This window comes from Nomascus leucogenys, chromosome 22a (genome assembly GCF_006542625.1).
Source record: "Nomascus leucogenys isolate Asia chromosome 22a, Asia_NLE_v1, whole genome shotgun sequence".
Taxonomy (NCBI): Eukaryota; Metazoa; Chordata; class Mammalia; order Primates; family Hylobatidae; genus Nomascus; species Nomascus leucogenys.
This window is the reverse complement of record NC_044402.1, coordinates 30,181,197-30,204,888: the sequence shown is the minus strand read 5'-3', so window position 1 is coordinate 30,204,888 and position 23,692 is coordinate 30,181,197. Positions and strand designations below refer to the sequence as shown.

The window sequence follows — 23,692 nt, the reverse complement described above, 5'->3', positions numbered from 1 at the left end:
TTTGGATGAGGAACATCCCATTCCATAGCAGATTTGAATGTGGAGGGGAGAGGGGAAAGGCTACTGTGGACTGACAGTCTACCAGCAATTAGAAGATGAGTGTTAGCTTGTGTTAAACTCAGAGACAAAGCAGTCAGGAGAGCCTAGCGTCAGAGCCAATTGAGTATAACAGTATCGAGTCTGTGTTATAGCCCAATACACAAACAGGGAAGGGGGTCATGAAAATTCTGGGCATCATGAAAAGTTAGAAAAGTTAAATGACAGGACATTATCCAGTGCTGGTGAACATGCGGAGCAACGAGCAGTTCCCCAATCACTGGTAGAAGAACAACCACTTGAGAAACTGGTTTGGCAGCATCTTGGAAAGCTGATCACGTGCAGAGTCCTTGATCCAGGAGTTTCATTCCTAAACATGTGCAGAGAGAAACTCTTGCAATGGTCACAGGAGACATGTACCAGAAAATTCATGGCAGCACTGTTTGTAACAGTACTCAAAATCCCTCAGATATCCACCAAACGGGAGAACAAGTGAGTGCATTGTGGTATGCTCTACAATGGGATATAATACAGCAGGGAAAATGAGCACACTAAGGCTACACACAGCAACACGGATGAATCTAGAAATACAACGTTTGGCCGGGCGTGGTGGCTCATGCCTGTAATCCCAGGACTTCGGGAGGCAGAAGCAGGAGGATTGTTTGAGCCCAGGAGTTGGAGATGAGCCTGAGCAACACGATGAGACCCTGTCTCTACAAATAATTTAAGAAAGAGCTGAACATGGCAGTGTGAGCCTGTGGTTCCAGCTACTTGGGAGTCTGAGGCACGAGGATCACCTGAACCCAGGAGGTCAGTGCTGCAGTGAGCTGTGGTTGGGCCACTGCACTCCAGCCTGGGTGACAGAGGAAGACCCTATCTCAAAAAAATAAATAAATAAAAGAAAAATAAAAACAGAATGTTCAGCAAAAGGAACTAATCACAAGAAAATACAAAAATAGCATTTGATTTACATAAAATTCAAGAACAGGCAAAACAAATTATTTTGTTTGGGGCTACATTCATGTGTAGTAAAGAGAAGCAGGACACAATGTATAGTTTGCTGGAGTGTGGTTACTTCTAATAGAGAAGGAGGAGGCTTATCAGGTACTATTGTGATATTCTTTTTCTTCACTGACTGGAGCGTGGGTCCGTTGGTATTTTATTTATATTATTTATACCGTACATCCATGTTTTATTCATGTATGAGATATATTTCACCAACAATTTTTTTAAAAGAAGGAGAAAAAAAACCAAGAGTCAGGTTCTGTTTAATGTACTTCATTTAAGAAGGCAAAATAATATTTAATAACATTAGAAATCTTTCTACCAAAAACAATAATCAGAAAAACCATTTTGGCACTTGGAGGGCTAAGTTTCGGTTTCTGGAAAGTTTATTTAAATGTGACTGTGTCTCAGCTGCTTTCCCATACAGTGGAGATACCAGAACCTGGAGTCTCATCTTTTTTCAAACAAATTTCCAAATTCTGAAAAAAAGAGAGAGAAGCCCTTAAGGAAGCTCCATGGTATGACATTGAGGACCTTCACCAGCCAGCTCCAAGTCTGCCTTTTGGCCTCCCTCCCTCTGGCTGCTTCCCTATCGGAGTCACCTGAGAGCTGGTTTGAAATGCAGATTCTCAAGCCCTACCCTGGATCTGCTGAATCAGAATCTGCACATTAATAAGATCCCTGGGGGCTCTGTCTTAGCCCCTTTAATGTTGCTTATAACAGAATACCTGAAACTTGTTAATTTATAAAGAAAAGACATTTGTTTTACAGGTATGAAGGCTGAGAAGTCTAAGGTCAAGGGGCTGCATCTGGTGAGGGCCTTCTTGCTGTTGGGGACTCTGCAGAGTCTTAAGGTAGCACAAGGCATCACATGCAGGGGGACTGAGTGTGCTACCCAGGCCTTTCTTCCTTTTCTCTCTCTCTCTTTTTTAAGACAGGGTCTCATTATGTTCCCCAGGCTGGTCTTGAATTCCTGGCCTGAAGTAATTCTCCCACCTCAGCTTCCCAAGTAGCTAGGTTTACAGATGCTTGCCACTGTGCCTGGCTTTTTCCTTCTCTTATAAAGCCGCCAGTCCCATTCTCATGATAACCTACTAATCTATTAACCCATTAATTCATTAAGCTATGAATAAATTATACATTCATGAGGGCAGAGCCCTCATTACCCAATCACCTCTTAAAGGCCCCACCTCTCAATACGGCCACATTGGGGAGTTTTGGAGGGGACACACATTCAAACCATAGCATGCTCTGAATGCACATTAAAGTGTGAGAAGCATTGCTTAAGACTAGACTATGACTAGGGACCAGATACTCAGTTCTTTTTCTTTTTAAAGTAGATTTGGGAAGTACAAGTGCAGTTTTATTACACTGATATATTGTACAGTGGTGGAATCTGGGCTTTGAGTGTAACCATCACCCCAACAGTGTATATTGTACCCATTAGGTAATTTCTCATCTCTTGCACTCCTCCCACCCTCCCATCTTGCCAAGTCTCCAATGTCTATTATTCTACTTTCTATATCAATTTGTACACATTATTTAGCTCCCACTTACACGTGAGAACATATGGTATTTGGCTTTTTGTTTCTGGGTTATTTCACTTAAGCTAATGGCCTCTAGTTTCATCCGTGTTGCTGCAAAAGACATGATTTTATTTATTTTTTTATGGCTGAGTAGCGCTCCATGGAATACCATGTATAGATACATTTTCTTTATCCAGTCATCTACTGATGGACACTTAGGGTGATTCCATGTCTTTGCTATTGTGAATAGTGCTGCAGTGAACATATGAGAGCAGGTGTCTTTTTTATATAATGCCTTTTTTTTTTGTTTTTTCCTTTGTGTTTATAGCCAGTAGTGGGATTGCTGGACCAAATTTTAGTTCTATTTTTAGTTCTTTCAGAAATCTCCATACTTTTTCCATAGAGGTGGTACTAATTTACTCTACCACCAATAGTGTAAAAGCATCCCCTTTTCAGGCCGGGCGTGGTGGCTCAAGCCTGTAATCCCAGCACTTCAGGAGGCTGAGTTGGGCGGATCACGAGGTCAGGAGATTGAGACCATCCTGACTAACACGATGAAACCCTCTCTACCAAAAATACAAAAAATTAGCCAAGCGTGGTCGTGGGCGCCTGTAGTCCCAGCTACTCGGGAGGCTGAGGCAGGAGAATGGCGTGAACCAGGGAGGCGGAGCTTGCAGTGAGCGGAGATCGCGCCACTGCAGTCCAGCCTGAACAACAGAGCGAGACTCCATCTCAAAAAAAAAAAAAAAAAAAAAAAAAGCATCCCCTTTTCTCTGCATCCTTACCAATATCTGTTGTTTTTTGACTTTTAAAAATAATGAATAATGGCCATTCCGACTGGTGTGAGATGGTGTTTCACTGTGACTTTAATTTGCATTTCTCTGATGATTAGTGGTGAGCATTTCTTCATATGTTGTTGGCTGCTTGCAGATACTCAGTTCTTTATAATTTCAGGAAAACTGCCCTTTTGAACAGGCCCAAAGTCGACCCTCCTCGTACTGAGATCCGTGCTGCAGGGGATGGTGCTCAGGAAAAATCTAATGGATTGGTTGATTCATTCATTCAATTAATGTTAGGATGAATCCTATGAAATGGCCATTTTATAGGTCAAAAACAGCTGAATATTATCAGTTTGACATGGTCTAGCTCTTACTATTTGTCAAGCTCCCATTATGTATGAGGCACAAAGCTAGGTACTGGGGGTGGGGCAGGGAGCAAAACCAGCCTAGGCTCCTGCCCTCAAGGAGCTCACGGTTTGCCATGAGAAACAGTCAATAATTTTTTTTTAAAATCTAGCCGGGCACGGTGGCTCACGCCTGTAATCCCAGCACTTTGGGAGGCCAAGGCTGGCGGATCACAAGGTCAGGAGATCGAAACCATCCTGGCTAACACAGTGAAACCCTGTCTCTACTAAAAATACAAAAAATCAGCCAGGCGTGGTGGCGGGCGCCTGTAGTCCCAGCTACTTGAGAGGCTGAGGCAGGAGAATAGCATGAACCCGGGAGATGGAGCTTGCAGTGAGCCAAGATCACACCACTGCACTCCAGCCTGGGCGACAGAGTGAGACTCCGTCTCAAAAAAAAAAAAAAAAAAAATCTACACAAAGAATTCCAACTGTGGTAACAGCCACAGAGTGGAGATCTCCAGTGTACAGAGTGTCCATGCATTGACGAATGTCACGGTGGGTGGTGGTCAGAAAAGGTCTCCCTGAGGAAGTGCCTCCAGAACTGAAATCTGAAGTGTGAGGAGTTAGCCACACTAAAGGGGATAGGGGTGAAGAGTGAGGACTCAGAGGAAAAGAAATCTAGGCAGAGGGTGCAAAGGCCTCCCACAAACAATTATGGAAGGCAGGGACCCCGTCTGGCTGCAGGGCCTGGCCTGTGGGGCCTGGGGTCTCTCCTCTCCCTGCTGGGAGGTCGCTGAGTTTGTCCATGACAGCGACCCCATAGTGCTCCAGGCCTTTCTGCTTCTCCTGAAACCTTTGTGTTAAAGAGGCTGCTGGTGCCTTGACTCCTCCCTGGGAAGGGATTAGCAGACCATGATTTAATGGCCCTACCAAGTGGTGGAGTGGGGGACCTAGGGGGCTGGCCTCAAATCTAGATCTCCCCCAAATTGACTTGGATTCTTCTTCCTAGCTCAGCATCCCCTGTGACTAGCAGCTACACTGGTTTTATAAGAGCCAGCCCATTTTAGCTAGAGCAGCAGTCGATAGCTTTGTGGTATGGGCGGCCATACATCATTCATATTAAAACTGGCCACTGCCATGCCTGAGACATCCTGCTGAGACAGCAAGTCTTTTGTCAGCTACCTTCTCTTCCCTTGACCCATTTTACTTGGCAGTGCTTCTGTCTTGGGAGTCCCAGGCCAGGGAATGACTGACTGGGCAGGTGTCCTCCCTCTTCCCTGTCTCTGCCCTCTTTGGCGCCTCCTCTCGTTCTTTCTACTCTGAGTGTTCAGTGCTCTCAAGTTTTCTCAGCCTCCTGCATTGGGAGAAATAAACACCAACAACTTATAATTGCATCCCTGCACTGGCTATTTAATTTGCTCCTCTTTCAGGCCCCTCTCTCCACCATTGTCTACTCCTGTAGCGGGACATAGTTCTACTGATGAACACCCTGGTCCGGGCCCCGACTGTTAGACCAACCGTGGTCCTTGGCTGGGGGTCCACAATACTGTTCTTGGCTGGTCCTACCTTGAGGCCTTGAGATACTGTGTCAGACTTTGTGCTAACAGCTATACGAGTTAAGTGTTATGGCCCCATTTTATAGACATGAGAACTGAGGTTCCTAGTCAAGGTCACATAGGAAGGACTCAAACCCAGACCCGTTGGACTTTAAACCTGAACTATAGTCTTCTGGGTAAAGGGGTTTCTCACCGTGTCCCTGAATCATTCCCCACCTGCTTCCTACTCCCACCCCTGTCTGTCACCATTTCCAGGGAATCTGAAATTCCCCTATTAAGAGATTTCTTCCTTGAGGCTGAAAGTATTTTAATTTTCAAGAGCCATTAGTATGCAAAAGCCCTGGGAAATACAAACCCCTAAACTTTTATTTTCTAACACCAGAGTGGGGAGAGTTTAGTAGGCCAGTTCTACGGGAGGACATTCAGGGGACAGGACAGACAGGGGTAGAATGAAGGTGTTTGATTCACTGAGGACCCCTTCTCCCTGGTGCTTTGATGAGCCCAAGTTTAGCTTCCCACCTGATTCCCGGGGGCCCCACAGCTGATCATTTCCAGCGAGCTATTTTGAGAGAGCAATTATCCTGAGAGTGCCTTCAGCTCCGTCAAGTACAGTTTAATAAGGCTCCTGGGGAGCTGTGAGCTTCAAGTGCTGTGCAGAGTGGCAGAATGGGCAGGGACACGTGCTCTCTTCTACCCACAGGACCCCAGCTTCTGTGGCTGTGAGAGCCAGGCACTTGGCAAGATAGGCCTGAGTAGTGTGTGTGTGTGTGTGTGTGTGTGTGTGTGTGTGTGTGTGTGTGGCAGGGAGGGGAGGTTCAAATTCTACCAGCAGAACTGACCCCTGGTTGTCATGGCAACCCCTCCTTGAGCCAATCTCATGTTGATCTGAGTGTTTCTGAAGACAAGCTGTAACTTCCTGGCTGACAGCGTTGATTTAGACTGGGTTGAGAGACCCTCTAGATTAAGGGACCACCCCATTGCTGGCTTTGACACTGTAGGCCTCCAGGATTCAACCCAGGAATCAACATTTTTATTTCTGACTCGACACGGAAGTCTCTTTGCTGACCTGCAGTAATAAACTTGCCCCTTCGATATTTTCCAAGCATCAGTGATACCTGACTCAGGGCCTGAAGGCAAGTGACAAATATCCCATGTAGGTAGGAATTTATTCCATGAATTTCCCTTCACTGTCTCTCTTCCACCCTGCCTTGATGCTGAATCCACACGGACTACCCTCTTTTCCTACATATTTTCCATGATACAGGACGCAGGAATCATAATAACAACGAGGGAATAGTTCATCAACCCGCCAGGCATTGTAATAAACACTCGACATGCCTCATTTATCCTCACTACAATCAAAGAAGGTACATACAAGGACTCATTTCACACACGAGGGCACTGATGTTCGTGGAAATGAAGTGGCTTGCCCAGGGTCACTGAGCTGGGCTGTGGTAGAACCTGGACTTGAGGCAAGCTTGTCTGATTTTTGAGCCTGGGCTGGAACCATTAGCATCCTGCCTTTCTGGCTGACCTCTGCGAGCAGAGCCACTCTTACATGGTGAGATGAATAAACTTAGCCATAGGAAATTTAAACAAGGCTCCAGGTGGTGGGGTCTTCCCCTTCACTGCCACTTCTGCATTGAATGACCTGGGAAGAAAACCAATTTGTTTAAATGTGTGAAGAGGCACCCCTTCCATAATTTAAGTATTTGGAATAAATATTTAAATTTTAATTAATTAATTAATTTGGAGGCAGGGTCTCGCTCTGTTGCTCAGGCTGGAGTGCAGTTGTGTGATCGTGGTCCACTGCATCCTCAACCTCCCTGGCTCAAGTGATCCTCCTGACTCAGCCTCCCGACTATCTGGGACCATAGGCACGTGCTGCCACACCTGGCTAATTTTTAAAAAGTTTGTAGAGATGAGGTCTTCCTGTGTTGCTGGCCTTGATCTCCTGGGCTCAAGTGATTCTCCTGCCTTGGCCTCCCAAAGTGCTGGGATTTTAGGTGTGAGCCACCACGCCTGGTCTAGGTATGGGAATGAATATCAACCTGACACCTAAAAAGTTCACATTTTATTTAAAATAGGAATGTAGTGATTTCCAGTCTTTTTAGACTTGCAATGCTCTGTTGCTTTTGTTGTTATTGCTGCTTGCTTTTTCTTTTGTTTTTGTAATACCCTTTCTGTAAAAGGACAGTTATCCGTGATACGAAATTCAATTTAAAAAGTGCTTTAAATTCTTCGATGAAACCCCTTAAGATAACTGGAGATGCCTCCCAATCACAGTGATAACATCGCACCAAAAATAAGTGGCGTGGGTTACCAGGTGCTAGAGACTGAATGTTCATTTCCCCAAATTCCCATGTTGAAATCTTAACCCCCAAAGTGATGGTATTAGGAAGTGGGGCCTTTGGTAGGTGACTGGCTCATGAGGGCTCCGTCCTCATGAATGAGATTAATGCCCTTTTAAAAGAGACCCCAGCCCGGGCGCAGTGGCTCACGCCTATAATCCCAGCACTTTGGGAGGTCGAGGTGGGCAGATCACTTGAGTTCAGGAGTTCAAGACCAGCCTGGCCAACATGGTGGAGGTTGCAGTGAGCCAAGATCGGGCCACTGCACTCCAGTCTGGGTGACAGAGCAAGACTCTGTCTCAACAAAAAAAAAAAAAAAAAGAGGGAGAGAGAGAGAGAGAGAGACCCTGGAGAGCTTTCTCCTTCTTCTACCATGTGAGGACACAGGGAGAACATGGCCAACTATGAGCCAGGAAGTGGGCTCTTACCAGACACCAAATCTGCTGGCACCTTGATCTTGGACTTCCCAGCCTCCAGAATGATGAGAAATCCATTTCTGTTGTTTATAAGCCACTGAGTCCATGGTATTCTGTTATGGCAGCCTGAACAGACTAACATACCAGGTGTGTCCACTTCATGAAAATTCACTGAGCTATACACTTGAGATTTGTGTGCTTTTTGGTTCGTATATTATACTTCAATTTGAAAACTGACTTAAATATTTTTAAAAATAAAAGAATGAGGGCTTTCTCTGAATGGTTGCAAATTAGAATGCAGGGGCTGGTGCTCCTGATCTCTGCTTTTTGGTAGAGCAGATGGGCACTGATCCTGGCCCTCATGTTGAGCTCTTGGGGCCCTTGTAGAATGATCTGGTGCTCCCTGCCATTTGCCGCTCAGGGGCTCACAATGTAGGGTTGCACACGGTTGAGTGTAAAGACCTCAGTGTGTGTGCATGTGCAGGAGAGAGGCCGGCCAGCAACTCTAACAGCAGTTGGGTTGTTTTTATTAGTATCTTGGCTCCAACAGAAACTAGGTGTGTAACCCTGGACGAGTTCCTTAACCTTTCTGAACTCCAGTTTCCTCATTTGCAGAATGAGGGTGATAAAAGGTCATATCAAAGAATTGCATGAGAAGCGATTAACTAGGATAACATGTGTAAAGGGCTTAGCCCAGGACCTGGGACACAGTAAACATGAAAATGATGTATGGAATCAGAATGCCTAGAGATGGGCTCTGGCATCCAGTTTTTAACAAGGTCCATAGGTGATGCTGGTGCACAGCAAGATTAAGAATTACACTAGGCCAGGTGCAGTGGTGCACGCCTGTAATCCCAGCACTCTGGGAGGCTGAGGTGGGCAGATCACTTGAGGTCTAGCGTTCAAGACCAGCCTGGCCAATATGGTGAAACCCGGTCTCTACTAAAAACACAAAAATTAGCCAGGTGTGGTGGTGGGTGCCTGCAATCCCAGCTACTCAGGAGGCTGAGGCACAAGAATCGCTTGAACCCAGGAGGTGGAGGTTGCAGTGAGCCAAGATCATGCCACAACACTCCAGCCTGGGCGATAGAGCGAGACTCAGTCTCAAAAAAAAAAAAAAAAAAATTACACTGGCCTGGCTTCTGCCCCCACCATTGCACCGTGGAACATCTAGAATGTTCATTCTCTTCTCTCCTCCCACTGGTTAAAGCAGAGGCCAGAAGGGCCAGATGTTTGGAAAGGGAACATAGATGGCAGAGGAAGATCATTCCTTCCTTCCTTCCTCCCCCACACACTCACTGAACGTGTGCCAGGCACTGTGTGGGGGAAGGACAGACAGACGGCCAGGTGTGACTCCTGTACCCAGGCACTAACTGCTCACCAAGGAAATGGCCCCATCACATGCACTGTGCTGAGGGGGCACAGAACTCATGGGCGTTGGTATCAGCTTTACCTCTGTGTTTCTGAGGCTTATTTTTCACATATGTAAAATGAGGGAAATGGATTGGATTGTTTGGGAGTCCTCTCATCCATGATATTCTATGACTTCCATAAGCGTGGCCCTAAAAACACTGTACTGTAAAACTCAATGATCAGAAAATGAACAACTTAGTTAAAAAATGGGCAAAAGGCCTGAATAGACACCTTACCAAAGAAGGTATATAGATGGCAAATGAGCATATAAAAAGATGCTCAACATCATATGTCATTAGGGAAATGAAAAATAAAATCACAGTGAGATACCACTACACACCTATTAGAATGGTCAAAATACAGAACACTGTCAGCACCAAATGCTGGTAAGGACATGGAGCAACAGGAACTCACCATTCATTGCTGGTGGGAATGCAAGATGATATAGTCACTTACTTTGGAAGACGATTTGGCAAGTTTTTGCCAAACTAAACCTATGATACAGCAATTGTGCTCCTTGGTATTTACCCAAAGGGATTGAAAACTTAGATCCACACAAAAACCTGCACACAGATGCTTATAGCAGTTTTCTTTACAATTACCAAAAACTTACAAACAACCAAGATGTCCTTTAGTAGGTGAGTACATAAACAAACTGTGGTACACCCAGACAATGAACTATTATTTAGTGCTAAGAAATAAATAAGGTATCTAGCCATGAAAAGACATAGAGGGGAGGCCAAGGCAGCTGGATCACGAGGTCAGGAGATCGAGACCATCCTGGCTAACACAGTGAAACCCTGTCTCTACTAAAAATACAAAAAATTAGTTGGGCATGGTGGCGTATGCCTATAGTACCAGCTAATTGGGAGGCTGAGGTAGGAGAATGGCGTGAACCCGGGAGGCGGAGCTTGCAGTGAGCCGAGATCACACCACTGCACTCCAGCCTGGGTGACAGAGGGAGACTCCGTCTTAAAAAAAAAAAAAAAAAAAAAAAGACATAAAGGAGCTGTAAATGCATATTACTAAGTGACAAAGGCTAGTTTGTAAAGGCTACAAATTGTATAATTCCAACTGTGTGACATTCTAGAAAAGGCAGTAAAAGGAGAAATAAAAGGATCAGTGGTTGCCACGGTTAGGAGAAAGGAAGGGATGAACTGGCAGAGAACAGAGGATTGTTTTTTGGCAATGAAATTATTCTGTATGATGCTACAATGGTGGATACATGTCATTATACATTTGCCTAAACCCATAGAAGGTAACACAAAGAATTAACCCTAATGAAACTGTGAGCTTTGAATGATGATGTGTTCATGTAGGTTCATCTGTTGTAACAAATGTACCACTGTGGTGGGGGATATTGGTAATGGGGGAGACAGGGGTATGTGGGAAATCTCTATACCTTCCATTCAATTTTGCTTTAAAATTGTTCTAAGAAACAATGTCAATTTAAAATAAAACAAACAAGCAACAAAAAATGCTGTATTATGTGCGATCAAGAGCACAGGCTTTGGGGCTACACTCTCTGGGTTTGAGTCCTGGCTCTGACTTCTAACTAGCTGTGACCATCAACAAGTTAGCTAAACATTCTGTGCCTCAGTTTCCTCATCTGTAAAATAGGGATAATAATAGTGCCTGCGCTGCAAGTTTCTGTGAGGATTAAGTGAATTAATAAATCTAAAGTATGTAGCATAGTGCTAAGTGGTCAACCAGTATTAGCTACCATTTAACATTTAAGAGCTGATTCCAATTGATTGGCTGTCACTACCTTTTGGACAGAGCAATCCCTTGCACTCAGGATGGACAGTAAGACACCAGACAGGACTAATTCTCTCCACTGTGTTGGGGTGGGAGACCTTTTTCAGAGTCAGAGCTTTCAAGTCTACCCACATTCTGAGGCTCAGAGAAAATATCTCTTGATTAGCCCATGACAACAGACTAGGCAGGAAAAACAGTGATATACCCATGTCTTATTTGACTGAGTGCCTTTGTAGAGACCCCAATTCCCCTTCTTCTCTTAACCAGTCAAACATTGTGCTGCTTCTGATGTCACTCTGGGGAAGAAAGATCAGTGCTAGATTAGGCCAAGATGGGTGTTCAGTCTTCAGGGGATCATATCATCAGGGAGTCACCTTCCCAGGGGCACCACTGCCTCTGAGAGATTAGTTGAGAACCCTTGATGAACTCTGATGTTCTGTTGCTTACTTTAAATGCATCTAATATTGATGGAACATTTTCCCAAATAGCTCTAATGCCATAATTGTGCTTGGGATTTACACATATGCATATCAATACAAGTAGTTTGCATGGGTGATTTAGGGTTTCCTTTTAAAGGACACATACTTTCTAGGTCCCAAGAACCTAAATTGAGATATGCTGTTTTCAGATAAAGAATCAGGTATTAATGTAATTAAGAGCAGGTATTACAGTCGACCTTGACCCAAAAGACCAAGAAGTCATCCTTGAACTAAGATTCTTTTGGCTATAGCCTGTAAAAACCCAAGGAGTGACCGGGCATGGCAGTTCATGCTTGTAATCCCAACACTTTGGGAGGCGGAGGCAGGTGGATCATCTGAGGTCAGGTGTTCAAGACCAGCCTGGCCAACATGGTGAAACCCATCTCTACCAAGAAGTACAAAAATTAGCTGGGCGTGGTGGCACGCGCCTGTAGCCCCAGCTACTTGGGAGGCTGAGGTGGGAGAATCCCTTGAACCTGGGAGGTAGAGGTTGCTGTGAGCCAAGATCATGCTACTTCACTCCAGCCTGGGCAATAGAGTGAGATCCTGTCTCAAACAACAACAACAATAACAACAACAAACCCAAGGAATGGATGTCCCCAAAAGGCAACTGCAAAGACTTCTTCTGACAGAAGGTCTAGTGGTGTCATCTCACTTTCCACTGATAATGGTAGCCCTTTCTTCTTGGAGAGGCCTAGTCCTAAAAGAAAAACTTCCAAGAACCAGAAACTAAGTTTTTACACGTGGACCTCAAAGAAGTCTTTCTTCTTTGCTTTGCTTTATTCTTTTGGAAACCCTGTAAAAAAGGTAAGGAAGGGATTACCAACCAGTCAAGCAACACTGGGAAATGCCTTTATTCAGTCCCTACCCAACCACAAGTAGCCCTGGGGTTAGGCACATCCATGTTTGATCTTATTTAGTCCTGACGGTGACCCTACACAGTAGGACTCACTACCCTCCCTTTACCAAAGGGGATAATGAGTCTCAGAGAAGAAACCATGGCCCTGGGATTTAAATCTAGCACTCTTTCCACCACCCCAGGCTGCCTATGTCACATGACTTTTATGGATCTCAGTTTCCTAGATGGAAAATTAAGGGTCCTGGTCAACAGGGTGAAAAAAAAAAAAGAAAGAAAATTAGGATGTTGTAATATGGAATGTCTAAGACCAATGTTCATTCAAACTCCATGATTCTACAAATATTATTCTCTGCCATTAAAAAATGGAATTGAAGCATAGAAATGATCTTTGTTTATAGAGTCACAGAAGAAGTCAGTTGTAAGTGAGCCCTGCTTACCCCATTTATGCCTAGTGTTCCATTATTGGAACACTAAGCTCATGGGAATTATTTATATTCTACTGCTCAAAGTCATCGCTAAGTTCTAATTTTTCGCACAAAAAAATTGCAACTTCTGGCATAAATGGGTTAAAACTAGGTCTCTGGGCTTCCTTCTCATTGAGCAATGGACAGTTGGGGAGGCGCCTGCTGTTAGAGACAACACATCTTTCAGTGCCTTTGTTTATTTAGCATCCAGGCAGTCTTACTGCCAGCAGCTTGTCCCTTGAAAAAATTTCAGCCTCTCCTCCTAGGCAAGCAGCAGCCTGAGACTCCGAGCCAGGCTGAGTTTTAGGAGCCACGGCTGGACATCTTGCTGGGGGAGGGCCAAACCATAGCACCCAAGAGCTGCCTTCCTGAGCCCTTACTATGTGGTAAGCACTGTTCCAAGTGGGCAGAAACTCATTAAACCTTCATGACACTCCTATGGATTGGGTATTATCATACACACTCCATTTTAATGATGATGAAATTGAGCGTGGAGAGGTTAAGTAACTTGCCCAAGGCCACACAGCTAGTAAGCATCGGAGACAGGCTGCACACAGAGGCAGTCTAGTCCCAGAGTCCACACTCTTTATTTACCACTGTATTCTACTGCCTTGTATGATACATTAATCTTAAAAGGCCAGACATGTGAAAACGGTGCAAATGGCCAATCTGAGACACCAACAGGGCCAATGGCTCTGGAAGAATTATGGCTGGGCAGTGGAGTCTGAAGAGACCCCCTCTGGCTCTGAAACTCTGACCCGTGGGAAGAAGGAAAGGCAGAATGAATTTCTTTGCCCCAAAACAAGTTACTTAGGAAGACTTTTTATTCTTTTTCTGCCCCTAACTTTTTAAAGTTTATTTTTTGTGGAGACAGAGTCTTGCTATATTGCCTAGGTTAGTCTCCAACTCTTGACCTCAAATGATCCTCCCACCTTGACTTCCCAAAGTGCTGGAATTACAGGTGTGAGCCACTGTGCCAGGCCATGTAGGAAGAGCTTGTAAAAGGGTACCTGCCCCTGTGCCAGTGGAGTGGGATAGTCCCAGGGCACCAAGTTGATTTGATGAAGAGTTTCTGACAAAGGGAGGAAGGCTGGTTCCAATGGTTTTTATTTATTTTTAACTATTATTTTTTAATTTTTCTTTTCAAGTTTCCAATGATCCAATGGTTTTTCTACCTGTCTCTTAACACCCCTCAAAACTCCCTTTTATGCTCATAATTATTTAGTTAATTAGCTAATTATTCATCCATCTAAGGACTGGGCCAATCTTCCTCATCATTTCATGGTGCTGTGAGCCCTGCACATAGAAATAATCAAATATTTATTGAATGAATGAATGACTGAATGAAGGAATGAATAAAAATCCAACTCTGTGGTCTGAAATATACTCTCAGAGCTCTTGGGGAAGGATCGTACATGGGAGGGCACAAACATAACAAGCTGGCATTTGAGGAAGTATTTGAAAGGAAAGGCAGGCTTTAAAAAGGAGGAAGGAGAGGATTAGGAAGGTGTATTTAAGAGATAGAGAAACGATGGCAGGAGGAGGTGGGTGGGGGAATTGTGGGCACAAAACCTGAAAGGAAGCCTGTGAACCTGGCCAGGGCTACCAAAGAAGCCCTTGTCCCAAGGTCCCCTCCAGAGGCCTTCTGACCGCCCTCAGCGCCCACCTCCCACCTCCAGCTCACCCCTGAGGCCAGCGCAGAGGTGTCTCCTCTTACAGGAGTGCATTCTAATTGCAAAATCATATCCTCGTTTTTCAAGGAGAGCCAATTCCTCCAGTTCCGAGTGTGGGGGCCTTTTCTGGCCTATGGGGACCTATTCTGGTCTCTGGGGGTGAGTTTCCAGGAGCTCAGGGACTGAGCGGGGAGGGCAGCTCTCTAGAAGGTACACTTTGGCTGACTTAGGGCAGGGTGCTGAGACATGCAGGTGTCAAAACCTGGCCCAGATTGCCTGGAGCTGGAAGAGCCTTCCAAGAAATGAAAATCCCACCCCTCCCCCGCCTAGGCCTACACAACAGCCCAGTCATAGGGGCCCCCTTGGCTCCTCCCCACACCTCTCTCTACCACACCACCAAATTGTTGAGTGCAAGGGGAAACGCTACCTCCCGCAGAAAACCTAAGGGGACTTTTTTTCCCCTTCAATAAACATTTGCTGAAATAACTTTTTATTGGTGGTTGTTTTAAAATGCATAGCAGAAAAAGAGTCCTGAGAATTATTTCCACCATAACTTTTGTTCAATGAGATCTGTGTCATCAGTGGGGACCTCAATTTCCTCATTTGTAAAATATGGCCTCTTCCTCGCTTTAATATTCTACAAGTTTGTGCTGCATAAGGTGTGACTGATAATTACATCTCTGCTCAAAAAGCATCTGTTCAACAAGTATTCTTTAAGTGCCAAGAGCCCAGACTGCTTTCAACATTATCAGGGATACAAAAGAAATTATTTCCTTCCATTTTTAAATAAATGCAATCATATATTTGGCACATTGAGTGCCAAACATAAGCTCAGCACATGGTAGGTGCTATAGGAGTTTAAAAATTTTAAGATACTGTCCCTACTGATAACTTCAAGCATGTTGGAATGATAATGCATATGTGAAATAAGGAGAAACATTTTAAATGGCATGTAATTAGATGTTAGAAGGGAAACGCTAGCTGAGGTCAGAAGAGGGAGAAATCCCTGTGGGTTTGACCCATCTGAGAAGGTGACAAAGTAGGGGACTTGAGTTGACTGAACCATAATGTTGATGGTTATGATGGTGATGGTGGTGGTGGTGGTGATGAATACAGCCAAATGTATTGGGCTTGTGGCAGGTATTGATATGGTCCTTCATAAGATCATATTTAATCTTCATATAAACTCTCTAATGTAGGGACCATTATTGTCCTCATTTAACTGTTGAGGAAACTGAGGCCCAAACTTTTTTTTTTTTTGAGATGGAGTTTCGCTCTTGTTGCCCAGGCTAGAGTGCAATGGCGTGATCTCATCCCACTGCAACCTTCGCCTCCTGGGTTCAAGCTATTCTCCTGCCTCAGCCTCCCGAGTAGCTGGGATTACAGGCACCCGCCACCATGTCCGGCTAATATTTTTGGTATTTTTAATAGAGATGGGGTTTCACCATGTTGATCAGGCTGGCCTCAAATTCCTGACCTCAGGTGATCCATCCACCCCGGCCTCCAAAAGTGCTGGGATTATAGGGGTGAGCCACCACACCCAGCCCCAAACATTTTATGGAAGAATCTAACCAACCTATATAGCAACACCTTCTGGGAGTGGGAGGCGGGGATGAAGAAGAAAGAAAATGTGGAGAAGGGTCTTCGGTTTTCCTAGAAGCAGCATTGTGTGAGTGCAAAGTGAAAACATCTTTGTAGTATAATATCTAATGCATATATTTTCAGATTAAACCCTCTCTTAAAAATAACTTGAGGCCTCTCTAGACTGTACATTTTTATAGCTATAATGTACTCTTTCAGATCTGAGCAAATACCACAAACTCATCTCAGATCTTATCTCTGACAACCTGGTTTGACTTTCATGATAGTTGGGAAGCCTGTGTTAAAGGAGAGGGGATTTGAGGAGACTCGCGATTTTGTGATTGTCCCTTTTTTTCTTTGATCTTCTGGGACACCTTTTATCTCCTGTTATCTCCTAAGACTGAGTTCTAGACTAGCTTCTGTTTATTTATTTATTTATGTATTTATTTACTTATTTATTTAAAGGATAGGGTCTTGCTCTGTAGCCCAGGCTGGAGTGCAGTGGTGCAATCATAGCTCACTGAAGCCTCAAACTCCTGAGCTCAGATGATCCTCCTGTCTCAGCTTCTCAAGTCGCTGCAACTACAGGTGTGTGCCACCACACCTGGCACTTTTTTTTTTTCTGAGACAAGGTCTCACTCTGTCATCCAGTCTGTAGTGCAGTGATTCAATCTTGGTTAACTGCAACCTCCGCCTTTTGGGTTCAAGTGATTCACCCACCTCAGCCTTCCCAGAAGCTGGGACTACAGGTGTGCAACACCATGCCCAGCTAATTTTTGTATTTTTTTGGTAGAGCTAGGTTTCACCATGTTGGCCAGGCTAGTCTCAAACTCCTGACTTCAGGTGATCCACCTGCCTAGGCCTCCCGACGTGTTGGGATTACAGGTGTGAGCCACTGCTCCCAGCCACGATGGGCTATTTTATTTTTGTAGAAATGGAATCTCGCTATCTTGCCCAGGCATGGCCTCAAGTGAGTCTCCCACCGTGGCTTCTTGAAATGCTGGGATTACAGGCATGACCCACTGTGCCTGGCCTCACTCATTCATTCATTTATTAACCCAAGATTTATTTGTTAATCACCTATGATTTAAAATTTAATATGACTAAAACATCATCTTTCATCTAAAAAAGTTTGATCAGGATTTACGATCCTGGTATCAATTTCAGGAACCCCCTATATATGGATGACCTACACAATGACATCCTCAACCTGGGCCTTTTATCCTCTCTCCATGTGTTTTCAGGACATATTTTAAAACATAATATTCTGGAAGCAGAATGCATATGCATCAGGTTTTCCCTAAATCACTCATGTCCTCATTTCCCCATTTTTATGAATATTATTCATCTTCTTGGGCCTCTAGTCGGTCATCCTTTATGGGCAGGGATGATCTCTTCGTTTTTGCTTGGCCTCCTCAAATAGGGTGGCACGTGGTGCATGGCTCATAGCAAACTTCAAACAAGATTGTCTGACTAAGTCATTTAAATGACTAACTGAATCCTGAGCGGTGAGAAGGCACTCAGTACAGTTCTGTATTTAGTCTCGCAGAGGTTGAGTGGCATGTGATAGATGAGGCAAGAATAGCAAACCGATAAAATTCCATGGTGTCAGTTGAGCACTCCTTTATAAGCTTGACTTTGGGTCATTTTATTCACATATTCTTCAGCATTCTTTTATTGACCATTGTCAGAAAACCTGACTCAAACCACCTTAGCAAAAAAGAGAAAGGGGCTATATTAACTCCAATACTGTGAAGTTCTAAGACCAATTTAGCATGTTTTCATGGCATATTAGAGATTCAGGAACTCAAATGATAATCTCATGCCTATTTCTCTTTTTCCATGTCTTGGCTCTCTTTAACTCTCTGTGTTGGTTTCTTTCTCAGGCAGGCTTAAAAAGTGGCCATCCACAGCCACAAACTACCTTCATACGCTGGTACTTTAAAGGAAAGGAACCCCTCTCTTCCTTGGTATTTAGATGTCAAATCTCAAGGAACACTCTAATTGGCCCTGTTTGAGTCATGTGCCCATCCCTGAACCAATCACTATGGCTTTGGGTATGGACTACTCTAATTGGCCAATTCAGGTCACACTCCTCACATCTGGATGGGGGCAATGAGGCCCCTCCAGGGCCACAGGGAAGAGGGAGAGAAGTAGTTCTCCAAAGAAAGGAATGCTGAGAACAACATACATCAACTATACTCCTCCTCTCCCTATATCCAACTGCCCCAGCAATTTTTTTTCTAATAGAGATGGGATCTCACTATATTGCCCGGGTTGCTCTTGAACTTCTGAGCTCAAACAATTCTCCTGCCTCAGCCTCCCAAAGTGCTAGGGTTACAGGTATAAGCCACCATACCTGGCCTTTTTTTTTTTTTTTTTTTTGAGACAGGGTGGTCTCACTCTGTCACCTAGGTTGAAGTGCTGTGGAGTGGTCACAGCTCACTGTAACTTCAGACCTTCAGACTCCTGGGCTCAAGCCATCCTCCTGCCTCACCTTTCCAAATAGCTGGACTATGGCCACATGTCACCATGCCCCGTTTTTTTGTTTTTTGTTTTTAATAAGTTTTTTTTTTGTTTGTTTTGTTTTTGTAGAGACAGGGTGTTGCTATGTTTCCTAGGCTGGCTTCCTACCTTGGCCAGCTAAAGTGCTAGATACAAGTGTGAGCCACCACACTCAGCCTGCTCCAGCATTTTAACCAGAGAAGTTACCATTTCTTCATCCTCCAAAAACTTTATTGTGTTAGGAGATTAAAGAGAAGACGCTAGGCTTTTCCAAGAGATGGCTACATTTGTATGGATGCTGATTTATTCTTAAACCTTTAGACACATTTTATAACATTCTCACTGGTGGTCATTGGAAGAGAAGCCTTCCCATTCCTAGCTCACAAGTTTTCTTCTCAAATATTTTAGCCTTGAATATTTATATAGACACACACATCTATATGTATGTATATTCATATATATATAAATGTTTCAAAATGTTAAATTAGACATCCCCCCACCCCCCTTCCCAAGTCACTACCACTCCAGGGAAGAGCTTGGGAGGCTTGTTTCTCCTGGTGGGTGTTTGATTGATCGAGGGAAGAGCAACAGGAAGAAATCACCATAAACAGGTTTATGTAATTTGCAGACTACAATAACAGCTAGTTTCAACTTCATGTTTGATTTCATGATACCATCCTGCTTTTCATCGTAAGAATTCTGCATGGCATAAGTTTTTGTTTCAAGCAGAGCAAAACATTTGTTTTTGAAAACTGTGTGATAACTCCATGGATCACCAGGGACATCTGAAAGACTGATATTGAGATTGGCTTTATCTATACCAGGACTTGCAAAATCAAATGCCCCCAAGGGCTAGGCAGGCTGGGTGGAGACTGTGTCAAACTGGGTGTTTAAATCCCATTTCAAGGGGCAGCTTCTAGTGGGCTCCAGCCTATTGTTGCCATAAGGAAGTGCATGCTGTGGCAGATATTAATTGTTTACTATTTTCTGGTTCCTTTCTCCTCTGTGGTCCATGGGAGGACTGAGATTCCTTGCATCTTTGAAATTAAGAATGGCCATGTGACTTGCTTTGGCCAGTGAAATGTAAGCTAAAGTGATGTATGTCACTCCAGGAGGAAAGATTTCACTGCTAGTGTTCGGCCCTCTCTACTTCTTTTTCTCTGCCATGGTGGCTGTGAGTGCACTTGTTGATATGAAGGTATCAATACTGAGGCATCATCTATAAGACAGCTGCCCTGGAGAATCACCTCAATCCACAGTTGTCTTGTGTGAGTAGGAAGTAGCCTTTCTTTTGTTAAGCCAATGAGTTTGGGGGGATATTTGTTATTGCAGCAAAACCTAGCTTATCCTGACTATTACATATGCCCAATGTTGCCTGACTTTGATATTTTTAAAAGAGAAGCTTGAAATCTAGATATTTTATATGAAATCTTTGCTATATTAGAAATATATATTTTTCTACAATTATTTTTTTGAGATGGGGGTCTTGCTATGTTGCCTAGGCCAGACTTGAACTCCTCGGCTCAAATGATCCTTCTGCTTCAGTCTCCTGAGTAGCTGGGACTACAGGTGAGCACCACCATGCCTGTCTTTTTAAAAAATACGAATTTAAGGTTGAAGCCAGAAAAGCCAGATTTTCAGCCTGCCAGCTACGCGTTTGCAATTTTGGTCTATACAATTTGAGTAGAGACTGGAGCAGCAAGCCTGTCTGAACGCCTACAGTGCTTATAGCCTATGTCACATCATTAGCTCTTAGCTACTCTTGGTCTTGCTATTCATTAGTTTGTAAATCATTTTTCCTAATTAGATGGGACATAGAACAGGTGAGAAATCATGTCTTAAACTTTGTGTACCTTGAAGGTACATGATAGATTTTCAGTAAATACTAGGATAAAGACTAGTTGATTGGCTGATTACTCAGAACTATCACTTTCTCCTTTGATTTTGGAGGAGCAGGTCTGGGGAATTCATTATTTTACCTCACCATTTCAGTTTTCCCCTCTTTGCGAAGAGCTTGGGATTCATCAATCTCCATTAAACTTTAAAATGAAATAGTCCACATAAGTCAGAGATGCAAAACCCAATGTATTAATTAGGACTTTTCTAATTGCAAGTAATAGGAAACCCAAATTCAAACTGCCTTGGGTAAGACATAATTTACTGATTCCTATAGCTAAAACCTGCAGAAGTCAGGATGATGTCAGGCATGCCTGAATTCAGGAACTCAGGCAATGTCATTGGAACTTGATCTGTCTTTCCCTCCGTGGCTTGGCTCTACTCTTCCTCCCATTATCTTCACTCTCAGTAGATCCCTTTCACGTGGTGGCTTCTGGCAGCTTCTCTTTCCAGCAGATCCACAAAATTCCCAGTCTCATGAGATTTTCTTGGGATACATGACGATCTCTCAATCAGTCCATTGACTAGGGCTGGGTGTGTTAATCAGGACTTTTCTAGTTGTGATAGGAAACTTAAATTCAAACTCCCTTAGGCTGAGTCACTTGTCTGTCCCTAAGAGCCAGTGTTAGATCAGCTCCATCCAGCATCCAATGTCTGCATAAAGGACCCAGTTTATGGCTTCTCCCTCTAGCCTCTCCCAGAGGCAGTGACTATGTAGAGGGGCCTAGTAGGGAGTATGTGGCCGGAAGGGAGGCCTTGAAGCTGTGTTCTTACAGCATCCTATATGAAATTGAAAAACATCCATATCAAATAACAGAGAAGATCTAATGGAGATTACAGGGAGGTAGAGGGGACTAAAGACCTCCCAAGTCACCCCTTGGTGCCACCCCTGTAACATATTTTATCTGTGGGGGAAGCAAAGGCCCAGTAGGACTGCTGGTGGCCCAGCCACAGTCCAAAACAGGCCCTAGAGAGGACGCGCTCTAACAACACACCCTAATTATTAGTCCCTGAATATAGATCAGTTTAGTTTATCCAAAGCCCCAGTTGAAGACACATCAAGTAGTATTGCCTCTGTTCCATGTTTTGTTCCATATAAACGTCCAGACACAGGTCTCATGGGAGAAACATCATGAGGCAGTTTCACAGTCCCTGGCTTTGATCTTTATGCTGTAGGAAAGGTGTCATTGGCCTTTCTGGGGCGAAGAGTCATGCTCTTCCACGAGAATATCAAATTACTGCTCATTTTCCAATGTATATTCTTTCAGGGCTTTGCTTTCTTCTTACCTGCCCACACCGATGCTGTGAGGGAGACTGCTGATGGCGAAGGTGAAAATGATCAGGCAATGTCATTGGGACTTGGTCTGTCTCTCCTTCCATTAGCGCAATTCTTTTGTCCAGAAAGATTTCACTGCACTGGGGAAATAAGGAGAATAAAGTCTCATGCACTCACTCACATGAGAGAGACATGCATGTTCGGGTTTGCTCAATTGCACCCATCTGTCTCAAGTCTTGTTGTTTCTTTCACTCTGAGCATCTGCACTCCAAGAAGGCATGAACTTTTTCTTTCACTTCCTCTCTTCTATGAGTGATGACCTGACATCACTCTCAGAAGGAGGCCGAAAGTCGCTGAGTATAAAAATCGTCACTCCTATCTGGCTTAGGCAGAAGGTAGGGGGCTCGATGGGTACTCAGGAGCTCTGGAGGTAGGAGATGCCACCTAGGGAACCCCGTTCTACCTGAGGGCTCTGTGTCTTTGCTTTTGTATACTGGAGGGCACCATGGATGTCGCCTTCCCTCTGGAGTCCCCTTCACCATTTCCTCTCTAGAAGGATGGAAGGTGGGAGTGGGGTTGGCTATTGAAGCTGTAACGGGGAAGAAGGCCACTTGGGGTCTGCTGAGGGCTGGGTCTGCTCACTGCTGTGTCCGGAGTGGAAAGGAGAAGCCCGCTGGAGCAGGGTACAAGCCCAAGGGTCAAACTGTGCCAGCAGTAGAGCAAGCCACGGTCTCAGGCTGCAGCCCTAGCGGAGGGCAGGCTGGTGCAGCGAACCACCTCGGGGCCTAAGGGCGCTGGCGGGGGCCGGTGGGTAGGGGTAGGAGTCCCCAAATGCCTTCATCTCAGCCCAACCTTCTCCACCGAAAAATAAAGCAGGCTGGCGATATCGCCTCCTCACCCGCTCAGTCCTGAAGTGTCCAAGGATGAAACTGTGCGGAAATTCTCCCTGTCGTTCTCAGTTTGGGGGGGAAGCGCCGGGACCGAGGTACATGGCTAACACAGGCTGTGCGTGAAGGGGCTTTTGACTTGTCCCCCGGCCCCGGCCTCTCGCGTCTCCCTCCTAGGGCTGCGGCTGCTGCTGCCTGGCGGGCACAAGCCGGGCGGCGGTGCGCGGGGGGTGCGCTTACATAACCGCTCGCCGCGTCCTGCTTTCTCGCGCGCTCCTGCACCGTGGGGTGGCGGAGCCGGGGGACTGCATGGAACCCGGGACGCCCCCGCGGGGAGAGGAGCGCGAGCGGCCGCGGGAGGAGGGCGCCCAAGGCGGCGGGGGAGGTTAAGGTCAGTGGGTGTGAAGCGCCGGCTCCACACCCCTCCTCCCCGGTCCCCTCCTTCCCTTCCTCTCCGTCCCCCTCTGACGTCTGGAGCTGGCAGCTCGGCCGGTTCCGCATTCCCGACCCCTCCCCGCCGCCCAGGGGCCGCTATATAGCCGGGGCTGATGCAACCCGTCCCGCCGCCCGCCACAGCCTGCGGGAGGGACGCTCGGCGGCCGCGACGGGGGGCGCTGGCGGCGGCGGACGCTGCAGCGGCGGCGGGGCTGGCGCCGCGGCGGCTCCCGGGCCGGGACAGGCCTGGGCACCGGGCGGAGCTCCGCGGCCGGGAGGCAGCGGCGCGGAGCGGGCACGGCGCCTGCAGCCGGGCCCGGGCCCCGGCCCCGGGGGCGCCGCCTCCGCCCGCAGCTTCTGCACGGTGGGTGCGAGGGCGCGCGCTGGGGGCGCCGGGACGGGCGGGGCGGGGCGCGGCGCGGGCACCTGGGACGGCCGCCCCCGCGCGGG

At 45.6% G+C, this 23,692-nt stretch overlaps 1 protein-coding gene and 1 long non-coding RNA gene across 3 annotated transcripts in view; one reads left to right on the top strand and one right to left on the bottom strand.

The window, feature by feature from the left end:
• Positions 1 to 20,813: 20,813 nt before the first annotated feature.
• On the bottom strand, positions 20,814 to 23,039 carry LOC115832422. Its single transcript, XR_004027919.1, has 2 exons — positions 22,819 to 23,039; positions 20,814 to 22,060 (listed from the first exon to the last, which is right to left on the bottom strand). It is a non-coding gene; the product is annotated as an uncharacterized LOC115832422 (long non-coding RNA).
• Positions 23,040 to 23,064: 25 nt separating this feature from the next.
• Positions 23,065 to 23,692, top strand: part of JDP2 (Jun dimerization protein 2) — a 42,574-nt gene continuing 41,946 nt past the window's right edge. Inside the window, exon 1 of one of the 2 annotated variants that reach the window (XM_030803378.1) lies at positions 23,065 to 23,198. The gene's annotated coding sequence lies outside the window, so the exon portion shown is untranslated. The other variant, XM_030803377.1, reaches the window with a different exon arrangement.